Raw genomic sequence first — 26,274 nt, forward strand, 5'->3', positions numbered from 1 at the left:
TTACTCTTGGGGGCTGGAGAGATGGCTCAGTGGTTCAGAGCACACACGGCTCTTACAGAAGCCCCAAGTTCAGCTTACAACTACCTGTAACATCATCTCCAAGTTTCCCTGGGTGCATGTATCTACCTGTACATACCTACACATACATACATACATACATGCATGCATGCATGCATGCATACATACACATGCACACACACATGCACATAATGAGCACACATTCACACTCACATAATTAAAAAATAAAAAAAATACATTAAAAAAAACTGAATCCCTTAAAAACTGACTCCCCTAGTACAGTCAGCTTGGCAAGGTTGAAGTTAAAACAAAAAACACAGTCAGTCTGCTGTGGTAGAGAGCTCAATCGGAGGACCAGAAAGGCCCCTATGTTTCCAGGGTCCTTCTCTCAGCTTGGTGGGAAGACTGTCCCAGAGAACTTATTTCTGTTAAGCTGCTTTCTCACCCTTGTGGCACAGCGTTCGTGTATGGCTGCATCTCCCCCATTACATAACAAATAGCCTAGTGAAAATTCCTCACCAACTTACCAAGGAGCCTAAAGTACGCCAAAATGAGCTTTTAGCACAGCTTCTTGTTGTTGATAAAAATCAGCGTCCACAGTCCAATTTCATCTGCCTCCATTAAAGCTCTTACCCAGGGCTGCAGTCTCAGTTCTGGTCATTATGTCTGTTGACACATGTTTCTCCCCCCCCCACCCCGCCCAACAAACACTTTTCCTGTATTCTGGATGGTTTTGACTCCATCTACAGAAAATAACAAGCATGGGCTGTTGAGGGATTTTATTTGGTAGGGGTGATTTTTTTTTTGCCACTAGCTTTTCAGAAATGGCTATTGATTGTGTGTGTGTGTGTGTGTGTGTGTGTGTGTGTATGTACAAGTAATCAAATCTTTAAAAAAATGGCTTTACAGGGTAAATATCTTTGTGCTCTGTCCATCCAGTGAGTCTGTTCTCCTCAGGTCCATTGGCTTGCCATATTCTGCTTTCTTATTCTCCCCTTATCACTGGGGTGAGGGATGGGCCCTATGCCTTTCACTTTGTCTTTCCCTGTTTATCCCAACCAGTTCTTGTATTTGTTAAGCACTGTTTTGGATCTGCATTAATTTTAAGTCCCCAAGGAACACTGTGTTCCCAAACATTGTATTCTGCACTTTCATGCTCAGATCACTTTGTGTGATGCCAGACACCTCCTGGGATCCCAGGAAATGTTCTTTCATTCTTTCTTTCTTTTTTTTTAAAAAGATGGGCAATTAGTCTAGGATGCCTATGAAATATATTTCCTGGTTGAGTTCCTCTTGCCTTTCATTTAGACCCACTGACTTAGGACAAACTATTGGCTAATAGACCCTGAGCCTTCCGGCGGACTTGCTAGCCTCTATGTATTTCTGCAGAAGCAGAAATGAATATTGACAGTCTTCCAGGAAAGAAACAGTGAGCAGCATCGGAACAGAGATGCTCACGGCTGTAAATGTGAGATGCTGGGAAGATGACAGCCGCCTCACTGGGTAGGCCTCAGTGCATTCACTGTGGGAAGCTGTCCTTTAGCCACAGAGAAGGGCCTTCCAGACAGACATCTGTCTGCTAGTGACATTTGCTGTAGGTAGTAGGGGCTTCTGTCCAAATATTCAAGCCAGCTGTGTGCACATTACCCTTCTCTCAGCTTCCCAGCTCTATCTAGACACTTCTATGTCTTCCTGCAAAGCAAAGTTGGGCTTGCTTCTGAATTCCACCAGGGCAGAATAGGACCATGGACAGTGGTTCGGCTGCAGAGCCCCAGTCTGCAGCAAAGCCAGTTTTCTGCAAGCCAAGCAGCCCTGGGAGAGGGTCTTTGCACAAGCATGCTATGCTTTGCCTGGGGCTCACTTCTCTTTCTTGGACTGCCTGTGGGATGACAGGTTCTTCCAGAAGCCCAGACTCTCTAACCCAGCTTTCAGCCCCTGAGTCACACACACACACACACACACACACACACAAACAAAAATCTCCGTTTTGCAAATGTAGCTCCTAAAACGTTTAAATATATCTTCATTATGAAACATTTCAAACAAACAGAAAATGCTTTATCAGACATCTGCACTTAAAACACCCACCCGAACAGATCTTCATATTTGAATTGCTTGTGGGTCTCTTGCAAAAAGTCTGTAAGCATTGCTGGAGGTCCTTTCATTCCTAATGTCTTTCCTCCTTCCCTCGCTCCCCAGAAGTAACTTTAATTTTGAAGTTGTTATAAACCATGTCATTGCTGTGTATGCGTTTATACTTGCATTATTTCAGATCTATTGATAAGCAAAACATAGCATTGCTTTGTTTGTAGAGCATTAAAATATGTCATCACCCATCACCATGTATTTTTTTTATTCATCATTAGCTCTTGGGTTTCACATTGCAACCCAAAAAATAAACTCAATTTTTACAACTGCTGTAAAATCGAGCCTCCTTTTACTATCTACAGGTTACTCTCTATTCTCTTTCTTTAAGGACTTGTGTGTTATTTTTAGTTTGTTATTTGCTCTAGCAAACAATGCTGCAATTAACATTTGCATACCAGTCTCCCAGGCACGTGATGCAGAGGTTTGCCAAGCCAGAGTTGCTGTACTCTGATGTTACTGACATGGGGCGGAGAGAGGGTAGGGTGGGGGATGTGTGTGATTCTTCGATGGCAGGGAACTGTCAATCAGAATCCCTCACCTCCTCCCACTAGATCCCTGAAGCACCCCTGCTTCCTGTGTGTGACAATACGAGTTGCCTTCAAGCATTGGCAGGTGTTTCCTGGGGTGCAGAACCACCCTTTGCGGAGTTTCACTAACCCAGACAGTGGACCGACTAGTTAGGGCTTCTCTGTCTCAGCATTGATTTTCATATACATTTTGATTTTGGCTTCCCAAGAGTTCTGTTTCTCTACATTTTTTTTAAACATCAAATATTTTCAGAATTAAATTTTTTTGTTGCCAATTTAGAGATAAGAAGTGGTGACTTTTAAGCTTTGTTTTACCATCGTTTCTATTGATAGTAGTTGGTCTTGTGTGCTTGGTCTTTAGGTGTCCTCTTCTGGAATTTGCCTATTCAAATCTGTTTTTTAAAATTTCTCTGCTGGATAGTGGTGGCACATGCCTTTAATCCCAGCACTTGAGAGGCAGAGGCAGGCGAATTTCTGAGTTGGAGGCCATCCTGGTCTACAGAGTGGGTTCCATGACAGCCAGGGCTACACAGAGAAACCCTGTCTTGAAAAACCAAAAAAAAAAAAAGATTAGTGTAAGTTTTAAAACCATAGCACTTGGATAGTTATACATCCGGGAAAATATCTCCTAAATTAACCTTATTTACTTTAGTAATGACATCCTTTTATTTTGAACTGTCGAACTACAATAACACTGTCTTTTATGTTTTATACTTTTGTGCTTTATTTAATCTTTTCCCACCCAAGTGTGTAAAGATAATCTACAGGGAATATATAACTTTACTGTTCACACTTAAATATTTCAATCATTAAGCTGTTATGAGGTAAAAGAGTACACACATATACAATTGTTTCAACACATACCTATTCAACAATTTATTTTTCCAAATCTGGCTTTTTGTGCCATCTCAGACTTTAAAATTTGATATTAGGTAGAACAATGTCAAGACTTATTATTTTTCTTCAATTGCTTGACTGTCTTGATGGGCTTTCTAGCCAACTAATAACATTTCTTCCTCTGGCCAACTGAGAGCATCTCTTTTTCCTTTCCAACTGGGAATCTCCACTGTCCTCAGGCATCTGTGCCCCACCCCCACCCCCACCATGTATAGTCTAAATTCATCCCATCAGAATGGGTATAGGCATGGGTTTAATATCTTTCCAATGGGAGCTACAGGGAATTATGTTAAGGGGGGGATAAGTAAGAGTCTTCTCAGCTTAAAAGGTACATAAAAAATAGATTTACCCTTCCTATCCTTGTGTAAAAATGGAGGACAATACAACGCCTAATACTGTGGCAGCATCTTCCCAGCCAAGAAGACACATTGAAAGCAGACTCACAGAGACTAGCTAGACAGGAAGATGAAAAGGTCCCAGGTCCTGAAGTCGTTGTGTGGCTGCAGTAACCAATATTGCTTCTCCTATGAGCTGAAATAGTAAATTTCTTACTGATAAAGTCAGATATAAAACACTTCATGTTTTATGTCTTATTATTTACAGCTACAGTTTGAACTTTTGTTTTTAAATGATATTTAGTGTGTGTGTGTGTGTGTGTGTGTGTGCGTGTGTGTAGTATGGAGGTCAGAGGACAGTTTGTGGGAGATGTTTTTCTTTTTTTACTATGTTGGTCCTACAGATCACCCTCATGTTATCAGGCTTTGGAACAAGTGCCTTAACCCATTGAGCCATCTTATCTACCATGAGATTTTATTTTTGATGTAAACTTTGTGATTATTGTTCCATGTTTCCAATCAGATTGGGAATTTTTTTTTTGAGTATGAATTGAAAGTGTACATTAGCTTAGGGAGACCTAATTCCTCATGATGACAAATATTCTGATTCATGAATATCTTTAATATTTAATGGTTTATGTTTCTGTAGAACCTGTTGAATCTGAGGAGAGGGCCACTGAGATTGAATATTGTTATGTTAGCCTAGGATGGCCTCAAATTCTCGATTCTTCTGTCTCAGCCTCCTGAGGGTTAGCATTACAGGTGTTCCAGCCCTGTTTGATTTTCTGCATAGACAGTTACAATATCCAAATAAGGAAAATTAATAGTTCCTTTTCCATGCTGGGAGAGCAGACAGATGCAATCACAGAGATGTGTTGATTGTAATTTTCTGTCTTGTGTATTCCCTGATGTAAGGCTCATCAGCAGACTTTGGGCAATGTTCTGGGCTCTTTAACAAGATAGTCTGTGTGTATGGGTAGGGGCTCTTGGTCTAGCCTGCAATGATAAATGCTGATGCTGGCTTCCCCTCATTCTCCTCTAGTATCCTCTGCTAGCTCAGAACAACCAGGATCCTGTCTTTGCTTTGCATTTCCAACCAATGGGACAGTTTTATATATTGGACCAGTTTTTTCTTTTGTATTTTAGTAACTGTTACGATCTGGATATAGTTGGCATGTATCCTCTATGGAATTGCGTGTCGAAATTTAATCCTCATTTTAAGATATTAACAGAGTAGAAATGTGATCTAACTAATGCTTACAAATAGAGCTTTTGACTGGGATTAGATATAGTTATCACTGTGGAGCCCAATAACTAATTCTGGTGGCTTTATAAGGAGAAAAAACAGAACAGACAGACAACACACACACCCCCTCATGTCTTGCTATGGGATATCCTGTGCTATTCTGAGAGTCTGATGGTAAGAAGGTCATCATCAGGTACAGGCTCTTCAAGCTCCAGAAATACTTGAACCCTAAACTAAATGAACTTTTATTCTTTAGAAATTGACTTAGCCTTGTACACTTTGCTACGGTAAGGCAAATACAACAGCTGCTGCTTTATGTTTGGAGCTGAGCAAGAGCCTTCAAGGCTTAGGTACAGCGATGCTATCTTGCACAAAACTCTGAAGTATACCATGCATCTAGAAAAGGAATACAGAGGTGGTTTCAGCCACTGTTGTTACTACAGTAATTATCACCAGATACGGTGTTGCTGCTATGATGGTTTGAATGAGGATGTCCCCCATAGGCTCATGTACTTAAACATTTGGATCTCCAGTTTGGTGACACCATCTGGGGTGGTGTGTGGCCTTGCTGGAAGAATTACATCATCACTGTGGATGAGCTTTGAGAATTCACAGCCTCACCCTATTTTTGGCTAGTGTGTACTCTCCCCTTCCCCTCCCTCTCTCCCCTCTCCCTTCTCCTCCCTCCCCTTCCAATCCCTCTCTCACCTCCCCCTCCCCCTTCCTTTCCCCACTCTTTCATGTGATTGAAAAGTGATCCTTCAACTTCTACCCCCTCCTAGCCACGAAGAGACTCCTATCCCTCTGGAACTCGAAGCCAAAATCAACTCTTTCTTCTCTGAGTTACTTACAGCTGTGGTATTTTATCACAGCAACAGGAAAGAAACTAATGTGGCCTCTCAGAGTTTTCTCAGTGCTTTCTGAACACTGTAGTTGGTGTTGTGTTCGTCATCCAGCTAATGGAGAACAGTGATAAATGCTATTTTCTACGGTTGAGAAAAACTAAGGCCTCTTGCTTAATTGTAGTGGAGAAGGACCAGGCAGAGCGACAGTTCTGTGAGTTCTTCCAGACATGGGGTTTGGCCTTGTTCATCCTGTGCCTTGAAGAAAACAATGCTCTGTGAAAGGGTTTTAAGCTGAGCCAACCACATTTCAAGTGCATGCCTGGTTTCATTCAGCCAAGTCCCCATGGACCAAGGAGACCTCTGATGAGTGTCCTCTAGGTCTTGGCAGTATCGTGACCTAAGGAACAAAAGAGAGAGAAGAAAGGAGTGAGGTGGCAGGTGCCGGTTTTCAGCAAGGGTGGGAAGGAATTGTCAGTGGCATTTCATCCAGAACGTGAATTTTGATTGAAGCCTAGATATTTTTTTGTACGACTCTTCTTATATAAACTTAGTATGTAAATATAATCAAAATAGCAGTCATTAACATTGCAAAACTCATTTATTAGAATATGTAAAGCAGACAGCTGCAACAGTGGTGACTAAGAAGTATAAAAATATTCTGTTTAACAAATGGTTTTTGAATTCCTACTGTGTGCTCACACTGTACAGGAAGTAGGCCTACAAGGATATGTAGCACAGGTCTCTGTGAGATTAAAAACTGAGGTGGTGAGCTGAAGAGGTGACTCAGCAATTAAGAGCACTTGCTAGTCTTCCAGAGGACCTGGGTTTGATTCCCAGCACCAACATGGCTGCTTACAACTGCCTATAACTCCAGTTCGAAGGGATCTGATCTCTTCTGGTCTTTTCAAGCCCTTTGCATATATGCAGCACACAAGCATACATGCAGACAAAGCACCCACGCACATGAAGTAATAATAATAAAAAAATTGAACTGGACCTATGGGTAATATCAAACATACAATAGGATATACTTCTTAAAAGAATGTTGGTTTAGGGTCAGTTGTTGAGAGCCAAGCACTGCTCTTGCAGAGGACCTGAGTTCACTTCCTAGCACGCAGTGCAGGCACTCACAACTGCTTAAAATTCCAACTCTCTTCGGCTGACTTGGGCACTACACTCACATACACATGTGTATACTCACTCCTACTCACACAATTAAAAGTAAAATACAATTGTTTTCAAAATTAGGGTCAGTTTAGCTGGGCGTGGTGGCTCACATGACCATGGCCAGAGTGCTTCAAGATGGAGACTTTTGGCAGGTAATCAAGATGAGGCTTCCCAAGATGGAGTGACTAAAGAGGGTATGGTGGCTTTATATGAAGAGAACAACCAGAAAACATGCACATATCTTGTCTCTTGTCATATGATGTTTTGTACAACTTTGCAAGTATGGCAGCAAGATCTTTGATTCTCAGAACTAAAATTGACATGAATCTCCTTTTTTCTTAAAGGGACCCAGCCTTGTGTATTTTGTTATAGCAATGCAAAATAGGCTAATACAGCAGTCATTGCTTTGTGCTTAGAACAAGTGTTCTAAGACTTAGGGCAATACATAGATCAGAAATACAAATTTATGTTGAAGCAGGAGGATTGTGAACTGAGGCCAGTATAGGATACGTAATAAGATCTGATCAGGAGGAAGAGTTAGGAGGAGGAAGAAGAGAAGGAGAAGGAGAAAGAGGAGAAGGAGGAGAAGAAAGAGGAGGAGGAGGAGGAAGAGGAGGAAGAAGAGGAGGAAGAGGAGGAAGAGGAGGAAGAGGAAAAGGAAGAGGAACCTTTAAGAGATGTTGTATGCCTGTGTTCTTAGCAACATTATGTACAATAGCCAAGAGGTGGAAGCTCCCTCTGTTCCTCAATAGAAGAATGGAGAAGTAAACATTACATATGTAGGCATATGTAGGATGCTAAATCATTCAGAGAAGGAAATTCCTACATATTAGGATTTGGATGAACCTTGAGAACACTACGCTGAGTGAAACAAGCTAATCACAGGAAAGAGAGGTTACTGTATACACACACTTAACTTATATGAGTGCCTAAAATAGATGCATAGAGCTGGGAAGTGAATCTTGGTTGCCAAGACCTTGGATATGGATGAAATGGGAATTATTTAATAGATATTTAAAAATAAAAAATATGGGCTTCCTATAGACATCGAGCTGTGGTGTTCAGTTTTCTAGCATCTAACAGAAGGCCTGATACATAGTAGGCACTTGACTAATATTTTGCCTTCCTTCTCCTCCCCCATCTAACGTCCCATGCTGCAGGACAGGGGCCAAGTGGTTCTGGGAGCCAGTTCAGCAAACAAAGACTCTTCTCTCCTCAGGGCACAGAGGGGAAGAATTTCAAATATTTGTGATTTGATATTTGTCCTGGTCACAGCAACTCTCCTTTACTCCCAGTGATGCTCATCTGAGCCCAGTTGGCATTTCAGCGTCCTAAAGATAGATCCTGTTTCTACTTCCTAAAGCAAAATAGAATCGCAGTGGACTTTGTAAGAAAATACAGAGGTGGAAGAAAGACTGCGAGATGAAATCATGATTAGGCTCCTGGGCTCTGCCTGCAGCCCCACACAGGAGGAGGGTGAGGTAATTAGCGTGTTTCTGCAGATCCACGCTTGTCTTTGTCCCTCCACTGGCTCTGTCTCATTCTCCTGTGCTTATTTTTTCCCCCAACTTGGCCAAAAATAGAGAGACACAAAAAAGTTTCCTTGTACTTTCTTTGGCTTTTCTACTTTTTTTTTTCCTGATGTGTTTGGTTTCCTCTGGCGTAGTCTTTCTTTTTTTCTTACCACCTGCTGGTGCCCCCTCCCCACTCCCTTCACCCTCAACATGACTGTGATCTGTTTGGGACCCTGACTTGGTTAGGGTGTCCAGGAGGGGCCGCATTTAGTGATGTATGAGTCTCTGAGCTGAGAGGGATTCCAAGGAGAGGATCTTGTTTCCAACGCAGGCATAGGGCGGAGCTTCTTGTCAGCTCTATTTGTTCTGGGTCCTGCTTGCAAGAATTTGTCAGAATTCAGAATGGAACCTCTCTGGGGGCAGAACGTATCAGAGATCTTTCTCTGTCTTTTCATGCCCGTGTGGGAACCAACTAAAGACCATGACCATCATAGAACCAACCACAGTGTCCAGGCCTGGCAATGTTACTTTTTAAGATGTTACATTCCCTATCCATTCTAGTTTCATTTTGGTTGCTGTGAGAAATAACCTGACACAAAGCAACTTAGGGGAGAAAGGGTTTGTTTTTATTCACAATGCCAGGTTATAATACATGATAGCTGGGAAGTCAAGGTAGCAGGAACTTAAAATAGCTAGTCCTATCACATCCACAGTCAAAAGCAGAGAAATAAGTGAATGAATAATTATGTGCTTGCTTGTGATCAGCTCAGTTCCTCCACTCTTACACAGGTCAAGACCTGCCTAAGGAATGGTGCTGCCCATAGTGGGCTGATACTTTAAATACCAACTAATTTAACTAAGACCATGCCTCCATAAATATGCCCATAGGCCAACCCAACATAACCAACTCTTCATTAAGATTCTCTTCCCAGATAATACTAGGTTGTGTCACACTGACAAACTTAACCATCTCAACATCCAAAGCTATGTGGCAGGCACTCCTCTATGCATTTTTAAATATTATGAACACATTTAATTCTTTAGTAAACTTAGATCTCCCATACATCACTGGGAGTTGGGAATTACTATTGTCTGAATTTCGTGGATAAGAAATTGAGGTCTTGGGAAGGGGATTCAGTTCTACAGTAATATCACACACCCTGGTTCCTGAATCCATGTTTTTAGCCACCAGTCTTTGCTGCCTTTGTTTTTTGTACAATTCCCTAGATTTCCTTTGGAAGTTTCATGTCTAGTTTTATGAAATGTCTCCCCCAGTATATAATATCTTGTGTTGGGCAACGAGTAGTTGCCTCTGAGCCTTTTGGGCACTCTTGGCACATCCATAAGAACAAGGCTCTACCCTGTAGAAGACATAGAATCTGACCTTTCTTTCCAGGAACCAGATAATGAGAAAATAGTGTCTACATACAAACTTAGAAGAGCTAAAATTTCAGCAATAGTGTTATCATCCTTGTAAGAAATGCCCTGCCCCCATGTAAACAAAGACATTCCCCTGAGATCTGTCACCAGTCAGCATGAGTTTGCAAGCAGCCATCCAGGCTCTTGGGAACAAGATCATGAATTTTTTAGATGATTGGCTGGAGTCAAGAAAGTGGTTCAGAGCTGCAGGACAGACCTTCCGGTGAGGGTAGCAAACTGGTCTGGAAAGAAGCCCATGACCTTGGTCTGTTTACCCTGGAAGACCATAACCAGGGCCTTGGACATCACGAGGTGCTTGGCTAATCCTCTAGCTCTACCTGTGTTCCTCTGGCTGGGCTCCAAATGGCTTCCCCTGGCGAGAACTGGGAGCTAAGAAGAGGTTTTACAGAAAGTCAGGAAGACCTTGGGCTGTTCCTCCCTGTGCTTATGTAGATGTCTCACTGTTACACTGTCTGCTTCCTACTAGTAATTCCCAGGGCCTCTGCCCACCCAGAGCTTCTTCCCACAGGGCTCTGGTGTCAGAATGAGCAGAAAGTGAATCCTGCTAGGAAAGTAGCTGATAACATCTGAGTTAAGGCTTGTGTTCTGCATGATGCATGAGCATCTTTATAGAGACAGCAAAACCAAGAAGCTTGTAAACCAGAGGCAGCAAGAGTGTCTAGGAGTAGCGTCAGGCTTTGACACGGGAGGGATTTGATTAGTGCACAAGTGCTTTTGGGCTGCTGTAACGGAACACTGTAGATTGGGAGATTCATAATCTACAAAATTTCTTTCTCATGGTTCTGGTCCTGGCAGGTTCTGTATCTGGTGAGGTCCAGGTTTCTGGTTTACAGGCATCCATCTTCTTTGTTGAACCCTCACATAGCTGGAAGAGAAGGCAGCGCTCTAGGGCCATTTTATTAAAGGCCCTAACTTCTTTCATGAGGGCCCTGGCCTTATAATATAATATCTTTAATACCTAAAGACCCTACAGCTAATGCCACTACTTTGGTAGTAAGATTTTTTTTTTCAAATGAATGGGGAAGAAGGAATTATATTTTATCCATAGTTTTGGTTTGTTTATTTTTTCTGGTTTTTGAGGGGGTGCTGGGGGCAAGATCTTGCTATGTACCCTTGGCTGGCCTGGAACACACTATGTGGACTGGATTGCCCTCAAACTCATAGAGATCTACCTACCTCTTTCTTTCAAGCGCTAGGATTAAAGGTTTACCTTGCTTCTCAAATTATTATAATGTATCAAAAATTGGCGCTGACTGACCAGCCCACCAGAGACCTGGAATGCAATATAAAACATCAACCTAGAAGCTGCAGCTTTCTGTCTCTCTCTGCACTGGCTCATAGGATTCACCCATATCAAGCCAGCAGATGAGTTCCCTCTAAGCGTTAGCGGGAGCCTCTGTTAAATTGAGCATACCCTAGACCACTAGGCTGCTCATCAAGGCTCCCAGGGGAGCTTTGCCAGGAAAACTTTCTTGCCCTTTCAGAAAAACAGTCTCCTCTGGCTGCCAACCCCGGGGCAGATAAATGCACTTTGACCCAGGAAGGAAAACAAAGGTCTTAAGCCCTCATGAATGAGGTAAGTATCCTTACCAAAAAGGCCTCTGGAGCTGCTCCCCCACCCCCACCCCCATACACACCCTGCCTCTCCTCTCACCAAATCACAGCTCAGTAAGAAAATGGCTACCTATGAACCAGAGAAAAAAAAAACCAAAGCACCTTGGGATTTGGAAAGATGGAATGGTCTCCAGAATCAGGAGAAAGGGGCCATTCTCAGCCTAGGCAAAAGGAAGACAAGGAAGGCAAGCTCAGAGCCATGGCGAGTAGGGTTTTGGAATCCTGGAAGGGTGACAGGTTTCCGAGAGCACTGTCCCTAGCCTGCCCTGCTGCCTTCACCCCAGTCTTCTCTGTGTCACTTCTGAGGACCAGCCCCTAAGGGATACCTATTCCTTTCAGATCTCTGTGGTTCTTCCTCGACCCCCTGTCTCAAAATACTCCTCTCTTCCCCGGACTGCCAGACTGCTGGCATCCGACTCGCGTCCTGTGCAGGCTGCCATGTCTGGCTTTCCTGGGTTTATAATTGCCTCTGGTTAAAGTTTAAATAGATGGGTTTCAGCCCAAGAGAAAAATGTAAACAAGCCGTTTGTGCCGGCTCGGGCAGCTGGCTCTCAGTGCTCCTGAATTCTGCACTATGGGAAATTCACTTTGCTTTTCCCTAGCCCAGGGACTGAGCCTCTGCTACCACCACAAGGTTTTTTAGAGCTCTGAGTGCCTCTCCGAAGCCATTGAAGCCATCGAGGAGGCTTTTAGAGGACCCGCACTTTCCCTTTTAACTCAATTAAGCCATCAGGATCCTGTTCCCACTCCAGCGAGTGGGTCCGGTACACGGAGGTGAGAACAGGGCAGCAGTCTTCCCTGGGCTGACCGCCCAACAGGAAGGAGAGGAAGGGACTGTCATTTCCCAGCTGGAATTTTTTTTCTCTGAGGGGAGGAGGGATTGAATTTGTTGCCCTTAGGGTTATTTTGGTGAATGACCCCCAGTCAGGAAAATGGGACCATTTCTGGCTGAGGAAGAGGGAAGGTGGCTGGACTTGGCTGTCTTTCTTCCAAAGTAAGCAGGCTTTTGTGTTTTTGTCAGGGTTTTGGTGATGGTGGTGGTTTTGCCTTAAGAATACTGACTTCCTATATCTTTCTGCTTAGTGAGCTTTGTATACAGGAGTCAGGATGGATTCAGGAATACTTTGAGGGTACTTTAATCAAGGATTTAATTGGATCGTTGCCTTCTCTACTCAAAAACCTCCCAATAAGTCCCCATTTCTAGTTCAGATGCTTCTCTGGAAGCTTCTGCGACACGGCTCCGCCCCTTCCACTCCCCCACTCCCCCACACCCCCCTTCACCTTCAACTATCCCAGCCCCAAGCTGAACTCGGCTGAACTGGTTTGAACCCTTCCACCCTGCAGTGTAACACTCCCTTCTCCGCAGTGTCCCAGCACCTGGGCTTGCTCCTGGCACAGCTCACAGCTGCCTCCCCGTGTTCCCTGGATTCCCTGCAAGCTGAGCAGACCCTTCCTCTTGAAGTCCTTTTCCCCAAACCCTGTTTCATTGTGTCGTTCAGCCAGCAAATATGTGTCAACTTCTCAACCTTGATACGTAGTCCTCTGAATGAAGTATCGTTTTCCCATCCCTCCCACAGATGTGACCCACAGTGTCCAAATAATATTCCATCTTCTGGGCCTGGAGATCCAACTCAGGACCTTACACAAGCTAAGTAAGTATCGTACCACCGAGCTATATTCCTTGACCAACATTCAGTCTTTGTTTTCCAGTCCTGCTAAAAAGTTGCCTGTCTCTTAAAAGCTCTTGGAGTTGGGCTGGGTGACACATGCTTGTCACAAACAAACAAACAAAAATTTCAGACAAACAAGCAAATAGGAAATAGCTCTTGGGAATAACAAAGAGACAGGTTCAAATCCTAGTTCTGTATCCTTTGGGAACAGGACTCCTTCCTAATTCTGATTCTTGCAACTCCTACTTTCTCCATGTGGAAAAGGAAGACAATAAAACCATTTATGGTGTAGGTGCAAATTAACCTGGGATCTTTCCAGTAAAAAAAGTTGAGCCCTTTACACAGTGAGGAGCTGGCATCCCAGACTTGTAGTCCTGTTGCCCCAGGATCCACTACAAAAGGCCATTAGAGCTATAATGTACTGCAAACAGGAAGGCCTGGCCAAAGTGAGCAGTCCTCCAGACCCATGGATTGGCAAACTCTATAATCAGTCTGCTAGCCTGGACATCCAGGTCTGTGTGGAGCGTGGTGGTCATCTGGCCCAGATTTATCCTATCAGATAGTACATCTCCACAGCCACGGTGGCCTGTTACAATAAATAGGTGGACAAGGCTTGGAAGGAGATCAAAGACATCTCATCTACCATGACAGGACTTTAGTTCACACACTCAAAATTTTTCAGGCTCTGGCGCCTGTGTTCACCACCAGAAATCCTACCCACAAACCCACCATGAGGACCAGGGTTCACCTTTGTAATGAGCATTATGGGATTTTAATGTGATAAAGGCAAGAAGAGAAGGGGGACACAGATCCCTCTCACCCTTACCTCCTCTTTATACTCAGAGCACTTAGACACTGACACACTAGACTCTGAGACGTGGCTCACACCCATCGATTTAGAGGCTGTAGGATGCATTCCCATTTGCTAGGGCTATCTTCCTCTGTACAGCTACTGCTTCTTCTGACTTGATCTTGGAAGGTTTTGAGAGACTCCTTTTGATTTATCTTTTATCATTTCTCTATTTGTTTGAGACACGGTCTCACTTTGTAGCGTGGGCTGGTCTGGAATTTGATGTTCAGTCCAGGTTGACATTGAACTCATAATGAACTCACGGCCTGCCTCTGTTTCCCCAGTGCTGGGGTCAAAGGTGCGTACCATTGTGCCTGACTACTCTTGTGGGTAGCATTGGACCTATTTATTAGTCGTTAGAAGACGTGGATGCAGAGGTACCAGGCAGCACTATTTGTTGCTAATTTATTCTTACCTTTAGCCCCTGGTGTGAGGTCAGCTCCTCTCTGTCAGTCTTAGAAGGGATGTCAGTAAGGATACTCCTGTCTCTCTCCTTCACCAAAGTTGGTCACTTTTCCCATGAGAGGGGAACATGGATTCTGCTCATGCTTTGAGTTGACACTCACTGTGTGGCAGGTACTAAGATTAAAGCTGAAGCAGCCAATGTCTATGCTTCTAAGCATTACAATCTAACAGCTTGTTGGCAGAAGGAAGAAAAACATATCTAAACCGGGATTACAGGAGGCCAAATCAGAGACAGTGGTGTCTCAGGCAAAGTCTCAAAGGGTGGTGAGCTGATCTTTGAGGGACCAGCGCATGCCTGTCAGGAGATAGAAAAAAAAAAACTATGAAGGAACCCAAGTCCAGTTTCTTCTGCTCTTCTCATGACAGACAGTTCGAAGCCTTCACCCCTGTCATCTCTAACCTGTGTGGCCAGCTTCTTCTTGGCCCAAGATCCCTAAGTGTTTCTAGTTTCTTTTAACCTCCATTCTGATCACAGAACTGACATTAGCAGCCACTGTTTTTGTCCACAGAACCAGCAAACAGCTGGAAGAGTGTGAGTCCCAGGGTGAGGATGGAAGAGTCTAGGCCGGGTGTGTGTGTGTGTGTGTGTGTGTGTGTATATGCATGTGTTTGTGATTGTATGTTTGAGTGTGTATGTTTGAAAACCTGTGAGTGAATGTCCATTTGGATGGCGTACTAGATATTTTTGTGTAGGAGTTGCCACAGAAAGCAGAAATGGAACTACAGAAAACAAAGTGGCAGCTAAGTACCTCACAAGCAAACCGTTACAGGAAGGGGAGCCTGAAACAATCCCTGACCAAAACAAAAACAGAGCAGGAAGTTGCATCATGAGAGGCAGACTGCCAGGGTCATGCTGAAGAGACACAAATGTCACAAAAATAAAACGTGTGAGTCTTACTTTGCCCGAGCACACACTATTACAATACTTTCTTCTTTATAGTGACATGAAATTACTGAAATCACGTTTGGCAAAGCAAGCACGAAGACCACAGAAAAACAGAGATGGGAGATAGTCATTATTTTAACAGTTACGTACACCATATTTTATTTTTTTGTTTTTGTATCAGCAACTGATTACAACTTAGCTCTGTCCTTCTGTGTAAATGTTTTATTTTGCGGAACTATTAACTAATAACTAGAAATATTAAAAACAGGTTATAAAATTGCATCACCAAACCTCATTATTAGCACACACTGAGAAGTTCTAACAAACATATCCTAACAATCATAGTGTGACTGGTGATGTCAGAGCAAGAGAGACACCCCCGTCCCATGGGTGTCACTACATTCATCATTCTGGTTCACGTAAAAATGTTAGTATCTTTACTAGAAAGAAGTGAATAGTTAATTTTCCTTCTGATTCGATTCTGGTAACTACACATATGAAAAGGTTCTAGGATTTGGCTTTAGGTAAGACAGTTTTATAAAAGGTTGATATAGCCTTTGAACATACTTGGTATCTGGGCCTCAGAAAAGTCTTCTGAATATGTTATTTCAGAAATGTAGTCATACCTATTGACAGTCTGTCACGCTCTTAGAGCTGGAGTGGCCTCTGATGATTAGCCCATTTGCCAGTGTCACAAAGAGTTAAAAGGATGTTGAGATTTTGGCAGCGAATGAGGCGAGTTAAGTGGACTTTGGCTATAGTGCAAACAGTACTTCCCCGCTGGATACATTTTTAGCATGTGCTGTAGGACCAGCAGGAGTAACTGGAGAGGAGTTCAGGTGGACAGGGTGGAGAGGGGCCAATCAGGCAGAAAAGAGCGGACAGTGGGGAAGAAGGTGAATTCTAAAGGGTCCTTGCTTTCTTAGCATGTGGAGGGTATCCTGCTGATAATTATTGAAGGAAGAAATGCATGGAACGGATAAAGGAGAAAGTATGTGTGAATACCCAACTCAGAGCGTAGGTCTGGCTTCACAACAGGGTTATGTCACTTTCACTCTGACACCATCTGTAAAGAAGCATGGTTTTCAGAAGTGATACGTTTGATTTTTTTTTTATGTATATAAGTGCTTTGCCTGTGTGAATTTATGTACACCCTGTATGTGGGTGCCTGGTGCCATCAGCAACCAGAAGAGGGTGTTGAATCTCTGGTAATGGAGTTGTAAGCCAGCAAGTAGGTGCTGGGGACTGAACCTATGTTCTTTAAAGAACAGAAAAAGAAAAAACAAAACAAAAACAAAACAGCTGGCTGGAGCAACATCAGTGGTTTGACAGTAGTTACACAAGTGCTGCTCTGGCAGAGGACCCTTCCCAGCATCCACATGATGCCGTACAGCCGTCTGCCACACCTGCACCAAGAGCTGGACCACCTCTGTCCTGCATGAGCACCTGTGCTCCTTTGTACAGCGCTCTTGGCCCACGTACATTCGTAACTAAAACTAATAAATTAAAAAGAAAACTAAGTGGCTAAAAATTTGTTTTAGAGTTGGTGTCTTTTTGTTTGTTTGTTTGTTTGCTAGAATTTTTTCCAAGTTTTTTTTTTCATAAGTGTGAATTTAGTGTTACTTTCGGAACACAAAATTATGTCTTGGGAAGAAATTAGTTTTCTCAAAATTATTAATTATTCAGAATCATAATGTATTCAAATGAATAAATCTAATGTCTTTTTCATTTTCAAATTACAACTGGGGAGTAGCTGCTGAACTGTAAAACACATTTGACTTTTGTGGATTGAGGAGAAACCAGCAAAGGCTTAGGGAAGATGCCTTAAGCATCATGGCACAAACAATACAATCGGAATGTTAATTTTTTTTCCCTAAATCTACTACCTTCTATACATCATTTACTTCCAGAACATATGTATAAAGGGACAACCATTCCAGAGAATAATCTCAGAGAGGAAAAGGTGAAGAGGAAAAGGAGCAAGAAAAACCCAAACCTATTTATTGACTTGTTTTCTCAAGCACTTACTTATTGCGAATGCATGAATGTCTCCACACCATTGCTTATGTATCTCCAGAGGCCCTCCATCTGGATATCTACTTAGCCCACAGTATCCACAGGATCCTGAATCCTCAGATTCTACAACAACATTGAAGATATTGGTGGTGGCGGCGGCAGTGGGAGGCGGTGGGGAGGTGTTGCAGATATCCTCAACATTTATGATATTTTTCTTATTACTGGACAGTCTAGCATCACAACAGTTATACAACATTTATATGATGTGAGGTATTGCCGGATATCTAAAGAGGATTTAAAATATGCAGGAAGTTGTGCATAGGATGTGTGCAAATGGCATGCCATTCTGCAGAACGGGCTTGAGAATCCTTATGTTTTGTTCTCCCAGGGAGATACTGTAACTAACCCCATGTGGGAACTAGGGACCATTGCTGCGGATCTGAAGCCTTGCTTCCCAGAAGCTGAAGGAGCTTCCTAGTCCAGCTTATGTTCCAAGAAACTTATCTTTTCTGACAATGTCCCTTAGGAATGGGGAAAGGTGAATTCAAATGTGCTAGGCTCCATTTTACATTGTAAATCTATAGCTCCTTCCTTCAGTGACGAGCTGGCCATTCTTAAATCGTGCTCTTGTGTGCTGAAGAGTGTAGCATCTCTGTCCCTGGAGATTACAAAGGAACTTTGCTCTTTGCCCAAAATACCTCTCTCTCCCAGAGCAGCTTCCCCTCCTCTGAGAAATGCTGTCATGTCAGGCTGCACTGCCCTTGAACCAGACAACTTTCTCTGCTTCTTTATCTGTCTAAATAAAGCTAACCTACATTTGCTGTCTAATTCATTCAGATGCTTGCTCGTGCTATTTAAAGTACCCCTCAAGGCCCCTGAGAAAAACAAGATGCTTTATTGCCTGTAAGGAACTTTAGGTTTGCTGGTCATTTAAGGGATTCAAGAATCTTAAGAATTCATTGAGCCTGCTCTGACTGGAACTGGAAGAACAAAGGAACACTTCAGGTTTTTGGTTCCACACAGCTTTCATTGACTTGTGCAGTGCTAGGATGAGTTAACAGAAAAATAAGGAGTTGAAATGTAAGCTTGTGTGTGTGTGTGTGTGTGTGTGTGTGTGTGCCCTTGTCTCCAAGTTTCATGAAATCTAACTTTTCTGAAGATGAATCTGTCATTTTTCATTGTGGTCTCTAATGACTGATCAGGCCATTGTGGGTTTATTTATCCCTTTGGGAACGACTGTGAAAATTTAAAGACAGCTGTCATCTCAGTAAACTGAATTTGAGTATTTGGTTTGTCGCTACCTCTCCTTTTGGCCTTCATGGGCCATTTCGTTTGAGAACCCTGCCTCCTCCATGTCCCAGAAAAGCAAACGGTACAGAGATCATTGCAGAGCAGAATTCTACTGTGAATTTATAAAGGACTGGGCTCAGAGGCCTGGGATTGCTGTTTGTTTCTTCAGATCCAGAATATATGGGGTCTGTTGGCTTGCCTCGTGGGAGGCCAATCCGGTACAGCTCGATCGTCTTAACCATTAGGGCCCTGCTGCTACCTTCAGCTCAAGCTTATTATCAGCATCCACTTATTCAGCCAGGATGCTGTGACGTCCATTGCAGAGAGTGAGTCAGAAGCCACAAGCTAACAGGTCTATTCCTTTCCTCTGTCACCTAGGAAACCAACTCATCATCCACAGGAAATGCAGGCCCCGATGGGGAATGTGCCCAGATCAGGTTAGAAAGCTGGCAATGAGATTTTCAAAGGAGGTCAAATAATAATGTGCAGAATCTTGTTCTGAGATGGGAAGTGGACCCAGCCTCAGAAGTGTGGGTGGGGGGTGGTGGGGAGGGCTAGCCAGCAGAAACAGCAAGAAAAATTAATCAGCTAAAAGCAAGTAAGATGTCTGCTTTATAAGAACTTGTCCAAGGGCAAGAGATATACAGACATGATCTCATGCCCCCAGCAAACAGAACTTTTGACCCAGTAGTTGAGGGTCTTTGGAGGTGGCTATGCTTATACCATGTGTAAAATGACAAGAAGAAGTTGGTAATGCACCCAACTAGGCTTTCAGTTGTTTGAAATCCCACTATATGGCAGTTATTCCTTGCATTTAAAAAGTATGGGTGGTATATTCCCCAGAACTACGTTTCCAGGAGACACACCCTGATTTCTCCTGTGCTTTGTCACTGTCAGCTGGTGCTGTGTTTTTCTTGACTTTATACCAGTGGTCCATTTTCTCTAGTATATACTTCTGGCTAATCACAGTATCCAGACGTCAGTGGGTATCAGTTTAATGCCGCTGAGAAAAACTACCTGTAGTTTTTCATATTGTTTGCCAAGCTTGTTGTCTCTAGGCAGATTTATACTCCCATTGCTTTATCGGTGAGAGATGCTACGTCAGAGCCCCATACGTTCTCCCAGAATTTCCTGTTCTACACATGAAGGATGTCTGAGTAAGAAACAAACCTCAATCATCATGTGGCCCAGCCATCTGATTTTTTTTGTACAAAAGAGATGAAGTAATTTGTCTTAAGAATGTATAGGGAAGTGGTGTGTAGATTGGTGGCAGGGGACCCCTTCCTGCAGTAGAGAGAAGAGATAGCAAGTTAGGTAGAAAGCTCAGATGGATCTGCAGGCCACATAGCTGCCTCTGAGACTGTTAAAAATCAATGAGCTGCTTTGATTAATGTATGGGGTCCTAGTTGAGAGAGACAGGGGGTCCTCCATGAGTGGGTCAGTCTATTCCAAGAGGATGGTCCTCCACCGTGAGTACTGGTTGAACAGGGAACAGTGACAGCCCCAAGTGTGCACAGGGGAATGCAGAACAATGATAGGAGTTCCAGTCGGGGCAATCTTAGAAGACCTGAAGGACATAAAACTACTTAGCCTGGAGCCCAGAGCATTTCTTATGGGAGAGGTAGGAGGAGGCGTTGTCAAGTAGTTGAAGAGCTGTCTTGAAGATGGCTTAGATTTATTCTGTGTGCCTAAAAAGCCAGTAAGAAAGCGGAGTAAGTTAGAGGGTGGTGACACTTAGTTCCATATTAATAATGTCCCAATAGTTCAAGCTGACGAAGTATGACTGCCTGATCAAGGGGCAACAGTAAAATGCAGTGGGATCACAGCAAACTAACTGATAGGGCAGTAAAGTAAGCCTTTGTCCCTGCAGGAGGTCCAGGATTCATTCACTCCTCCAAAATGGTTTGGAGGATTTACTGAACACCTGCTATATGCCACTTGCTTTAGGCACTAAGGATATGAGCATGAATGGTAGTCACTTCCCACAGGGAGCTCACAGTCCAGTGGAAGTTCTTGTGGAATCCCAGATATCTAGACTGCTGAGACTCTCACAGACAGAAGGATCGGCTGAAGATGCCCAGCGTTTGGTATCTGTGTTAATGACGGCAGTGTTAGCTGCTGTAGTCCTCCTAAACAGTAATCTCATGACTCTAGAAGATGCAAAGGCTCTCTTATCATACAGCATCCAAGATGTGTCATGCTCTTTCTAGCAGCAGTTCAAAGGCCCCAAGCTTTCTCTCTTGTGGCTCTTCCATCTTTAATGTGCTGCCTACAGAGTCATTTCTAGGCATTACCAAACTGCTGGCAAGTGAGAGAGAACACAGCATACTGGGGAGGTGGGTTTGGGCTGAACCAAGAAGTGATTCTCATGTCCTCTGTTCATTTATCTGTTGCAAATCGGCCATGTGCCCACACCCAGCCAAGAGGGAGATTAAAGCACAGCCTTGGTTTTGGGAATCCCTCAGTTGTTGAATGTGCACTCACGGCTCAGGTCCCCAGGAACAGCAGCAACACCAACACACAGGGTGAGGTAAGGGGACACAATATACTTCCCAGAAAAAGACGAAGCAGGTTTTGATGCCCGAGTGACAAACTCTTTACATTAGCCAATTCTGAGATTCCCTGACTATGGTGACATAATGAACATAAGATTAAAGGGGAGGGCTGGGTTCTCCGTTTTATTTATTTGTTTATTTTTTTATATTATCTTCAGGTAATTTTCCTGGTTGACTAATACAAGTTTTATGCCTTTGTGGTATATACCATATTTTGGTATATGTCTACATTGTAGAACAGCTAAATCAGGCTATTTAATATATATATATATTCCCTCACATAATTATATTTTTTCAGTGATAGGACAAGATTTTATAATGTTCTTGTCAAGGGCAATATCCTCATGTCCCGTGTTTACACTGAATCATCCCATAGGAGATCTTCTTCACAAGATATATTCAGGGACGTCCGTTTTACTTTGATTTGTGGTGGTGTGGATTGAATATAGGGTCTAGCACATACTAAAAAAAAAAATTCTACCATGAAGCATCATTGTCAATCCTCAAGATGTATTAGCAGGTTGAAAAAAGTGAGGTAGAAGATCAAACAGATTTCATGTATGAACAGGGAAGTGCTGTCTGTTTGTATTTGTTTGCATATAGGAAACACAGGAATAATATGCAAGAAACCATGGAGACCAGGATGAGGGCAGAGGAAGAGAGGACGGCAGCATCACTGGGAATGGAGCCTCATGTATTCATTTAAATATCTTCTTATCTATTTATAAAAACGCATAATTAAAAATACCTCATTCTGTTGCAGAAGAGTGTTCCGCTGAGTGACCTCTTTTTGTTTTCAAATGAAGAGGAGCCAAGAATAGGATGGCTTGGGAAGGTGAGCTGCGTATAACTCATCAGGCTGAGGTAAAAATCATGTCGAACGTGGAGCCTTTCTTGTTTTAACAAGTCTGTACTTGGCTAATTAGAGCTTTCAAAAGAACGTGAGAGCGACGACCTGGCTTTATGTGGACTCATCTAAAAGTTTCTGAGTGCTTTTCTATTAAACATCTTTGTTGATGTTCATAATAGCCTTGTCTTAGCTTTCCTTTTCTGTAACAAAATACCTAAGATAAGTAACTTATAAAGAGAGAAGGTTTGTCTTGGCTTGTTGTTGTAGAAGTTCCACTTGGCCCCCAGTCTTTGAGCCTGTGGTGAGACAATGCTCTGGAGTAGGAGTGAGAAACAGAGCAAAACTTTCTACCTCGTGTCTAGGAAGCAAATAGAGAGAGGGGTGAAGGTTCCATACTCCCTCCTGAGGGCATGCTCTCAGTGACCCCAGGATATCCCACTAGACCCTATCTGGCAAGGATTTTACTACCTTATTCTAGCACTAACTTGGGACTAATTTTTTTTTTAAATTTAACTTTTTATTGATTCTTTGTGAGTTTCACATCATGCACCCCAATTCCACTCAGCTCCCCGTTCCTTTGTATCCACTCTCTGACCTTGCAACCCGCTGAAAGAAAAACAAACAAACAAAACAGAAAACATCTTTTCGTGGAAGATGTAATATGTCATAGTGTGTCGCATAGTATACCCTTCCGTCCACAAATCCTTTCTTGTAAATGTTCATTGCCATGAGTCATCGGTCTGGTTCCAGGACTCCAGCTTCTGCTACACTGCCGACACTAGATCCTCACAGGGACTCCTCTTGGATATCCTGTTGTTGCCATGTGTCATGGAGATCCTGCAGCTTTGGATCTAAAGGACTGGCCTTGGGACCAATCTTAACATTTAAATATTTGGAGGGGTCAGTCAATGTATGAACTAAAATTAATTTTTTTTGTTAGGTAAGATATTTTCAAGACATGATATGAACATATCTATAAATTCATGCTAGACATATTAGCCAATCCCTTTTCTTCCTGTGTACTTTCATCACTAGAAGAACAGTGTGACAAAGCTTAGTGTTTCCCAGCATTTCCCCATAGATTTCTCATTAAATCTTTCTATCAGCCATGCATATTAATCAGCGTTGGTATTACCTCAGAATTACAGACAAAAGACAATGGAGACCAGTATAAATAAAGTAACAAAACCCATAAAAAAACTGGGGATGTAGGACTTTTGATATAGAAAACATTCTTATCTATCACGAGTTAAAACACAGATATAGGCCAAGGATATAGGTTTTTAAAAAAAAATCATACAAAAAGACTGTAATGACAATCCAATAAATTTTTAGAAACAATTTATTTATATTTATTTATTTATTTTGTTTTTGAGACAGGATTTCTCTATGTAGCCCTGGCTATCCTGGAACTCATTTTGTTAACCAGCTTGGCCTCAAACTCAGAGATCTGCCTGCCTCTGCCTCCTGTGTACTGGGATTAAAGGAATGTGCTACCACTGTCTGGCTTAGAAAAAATTTATTTTCCTCCTCAAAATGGAAATAAAGGAAAGGGCATCCCTGGTTAATTGGAAAAGGTACATGGGCCATTCAAACACGAGCATTGATCTGTTTCTGGGAAAGGTATTAATCAGCACAATCTTAACATAAATTCAGAAATATATTAAAATGTTAAAAAATAACCTGTAATGTTTTTCTGCTAATTATCCTGATAAAAATGTATAGTGTATCACAAATGACATTAATATAAGTAGTCTTCTGAGTCCAGCAAAAGATGAGTCAGATGACACAGTATTTAAAAAGGAGCTGGAGGGAGAGCTTAGTCTGTAAAGAAGGTCCTATCTAAACTTGATCCTTATGTGTTTAACTCCCATGTGGAAAAACCAGGTATGGAGGCATGTACTTGTAAACCCAGTGATGGAGAGGCAGAGACTGGAGGCATATGGGGCCTTGCTGGCTACCAGTCTAGCCTAACTGGCAAGTCCCAGAACACAGGGAGAGACCCTGTCTCAAAACTCAAGGTAGGGCAACTCCTGAAGCATAGCACCTGAGGCTGTCCTCTGGCCTCCATCCACAAGGACACACAGGTACACATGCACACACAGGTATATATGCACACACCTACACATGCACACAAAATTATGTCCAGGAACTATGCAAAGAAGAAAAACAAGCACGAGTTAGTAGAATATGCAGAAATGCGTACGTGCTTTAAGACCAGTGAGTTCCAAAAGACTGTTAATGAGCAAAGCTGCCAAGAGTGATTTAAGTTTGGGAAGCTCAGTTGGTTCCTTCAAAGCTTTAAGCCTAAGCCTGTCTTGCCAATCTATTCAACTGGGTCACTTCATTCAAAGGAGAGCAGTTAATACAGACTGAATATTGGGAAAGGCAGCCGTTGCTGAGCACTGCCAGTCGCCTTCCTCTTTAGTAGCTCACAGGAGAACTGGAAGGCTGTTTGCATCTAAGTGGCCTTGACCCTTCAGCAAAGGTTTCAAGTATCTTAGAACACGCCTAGCTTCTAAATGCTTGCACAGGATTCAGCCCTCACCTGAAATCGCATTTGGAGTCTAAGTATTGCGTGTTGTTACCCATCTCCTAATGAGATATACAAATGAGTTTCCCTTTTTAAGATGGTTTTTCCTCTTTTTTTTTTTCCTTTGCAGATGACTGTGTATTGCACAGGCCCACCAAATGTCTTCAGTCTCTCTTTCTCTCAGGATGAGCCCAGTTCTCCCTGGTAGAGCCTAGCACGGCAGAGGCCTTGGGTTCGATCTGCAGTGTAGACGAATGAACCGTTTCTTCTTACCCACGTGGAGTTTTGACGACTTTTCTCACACATTGAGTCTCCATCTCTTTATTTTCATCAGAATAAGCTCTTATCAGCACGCTCAACACTCTCCAGTGCTTCCATAATTATAAGACAGATGGGGTTATAATGTTATAAAACAGCCAGCACTAAATACAGGCAACATGATGGTGACAGAAAAGTAGTTAGCCAAGGCTGAAATTAACAACAGCCAACCAGCACTGTTGCTGTCTGCTGAGGCCAGGGATGCTGACATTCTATGGCTTTTTTTTTCATCTTTTGAAAGGCGACAGGTCGCCAAGCTGCCAAGAACTCCTGCCTCGGCTCATGCTGCTCCTCTGAAATACATTTGAGACATCAACCATCAAATTACATATAAATATGTAATCAACTCAAGTTATTTTTAGCTAGCTCTGTGGGTTTACATTGACGGAATGGGCTGAGGCTGCTGGTTTGATCCTTTGCCACTTATTTGACACTTGAAGAAAATTCATCACCTAGTAGTCTGTCTCTACACAGGGCTGGGTCACAACATGTGATCTTCCAGAGACCTGACTATACTGTGTAAGGGCCAGTCGTATCATTTCAAGTACAATCATCATAAGGCAATGCAGGTATCAACCTTCATAACAATGAGTGGCCTTGGAATCTTCCATCTCAGAACCTCGATTAGCCATTCACAAAAGGGAAGATGTCTTAGTCATATATTTAGAACCGAATTAAATATATTTATAAGCACAGGTTGGATCACAATGTTCTCAAATGTAAAAATGTCAAATAAAAAATTTTATTTAAAAAAATATCAAAAGAGGCTCCCCTTCCCCTTGCTAATGAAGAGTACTAGAAAACTAGGGGATGGGTCCTGATTCTGCTCACTGCCTGGGACCTGGTGGCAATCAATCCCTGCTGAGTTTGTGCCCTGAGATTTGCCAGCAAGCAGGTCAGTGTAGCTGGAGGATACTACACAGCTCTCCAAGCACAGGAGGCTATAGATTTACAACCCAACTTCTGAGGAGAAGAATAATGGAGAGGAGAGGAAAAAAGAGAGGGAGAAGGAGATGGAGAGGGAGGAAAGGGAGAGGAAGAAAGAAAGAAAGAAAGAAAGAAAGAAAGAAAGAAAGAAAGAAAGAAAGAA

At 42.7% G+C, this 26,274-nt stretch overlaps 1 long non-coding RNA gene across 2 annotated transcripts in view; it reads left to right on the forward strand.

Annotated features, from left to right (window-relative positions):
* The first annotated feature begins 12,292 nt into the window (after window positions 1-12,292).
* LOC114633079 overlaps window positions 12,293-26,274 on the forward strand; it is a 67,288-nt gene continuing 53,306 nt past the window's right edge. For both annotated transcript variants that reach the window (XR_003713171.1, XR_003713170.1), the window contains exons 1-3: window positions 12,293-12,525; window positions 13,329-13,403; window positions 22,247-22,347. This is a non-coding gene — a long non-coding RNA (uncharacterized LOC114633079). The remainder of the gene's footprint in view (window positions 12,526-13,328; window positions 13,404-22,246; window positions 22,348-26,274) is intronic.

The sequence above is a fragment of the Grammomys surdaster genome, unplaced genomic scaffold (genome assembly GCF_004785775.1).
Source record: "Grammomys surdaster isolate TR1022 unplaced genomic scaffold, NIH_TR_1.0 514, whole genome shotgun sequence".
In the NCBI taxonomy this organism is placed as follows: domain Eukaryota; kingdom Metazoa; phylum Chordata; class Mammalia; order Rodentia; family Muridae; genus Grammomys; species Grammomys surdaster.